Raw genomic sequence first — 597 nt, forward strand, 5'->3', positions numbered from 1 at the left:
CATTATCGGCCGAGCACTCTACATTACCGACAGAGCAATCTGCATTATCGGCCGAGCACTTTACATTACCGACAGAGTAATCTGCATTATCGGCCGAGCACGCTACATTATCAACAGAGCGATCTGCATTATCGGCCGAGCACTCTACATTACCGACAGAGCAATCTGCATTATCGGCCGAGCACTTTACATTACCGACAGAGTAATCTGCATTATCGGCCGAGCACGCTACATTACCGGCAGAGTAATCTGCATTATCAACTTTTACCGAAACACACTTTTTATGAAAACGTCCGCCAGATGCTTTTGTTGATCTGAGTTAGGTCTGATAAGTTATCGGCCAATAATGCAGATTGATCTGCCGATAATGTAGCGTGCTCGGCCGATAATGCAGATTACTCTGTCAATAATGTAGCGTGCTCGGCCGATAATGTAAGTTACTCTGTCGGTAATGTGGAGCGCTCGGCCGATAATGCAGGTTACGCTGTCGGTAATGTAGCGTGCTCGGTCGATAATGCAGGTTACTCTGTCGGTAATGTGGAGCGCTCGGCCGATAATGCAGGTTACGCTGTCGGTAATGTAGCGTGCTCGGCCGAT

The 597-nt window shown here is 48.1% G+C and overlaps 1 protein-coding gene across 12 annotated transcripts in view; it reads right to left on the reverse strand.

The window, feature by feature from the left end:
• Positions 1-597, reverse strand: part of LOC128891508 (phosphatase and actin regulator 4) — a 224,540-nt gene that overhangs the window by 167,014 nt on the left and 56,929 nt on the right. The gene's annotated exons all lie outside the window — the stretch shown is intronic.

Source organism: Hylaeus anthracinus, unplaced genomic scaffold (assembly GCF_026225885.1).
Source record: "Hylaeus anthracinus isolate JK02 unplaced genomic scaffold, UHH_iyHylAnth1.0_haploid 12002, whole genome shotgun sequence".
Lineage (NCBI taxonomy): Eukaryota > Metazoa > Arthropoda > Insecta > Hymenoptera > Colletidae > Hylaeus > Hylaeus anthracinus.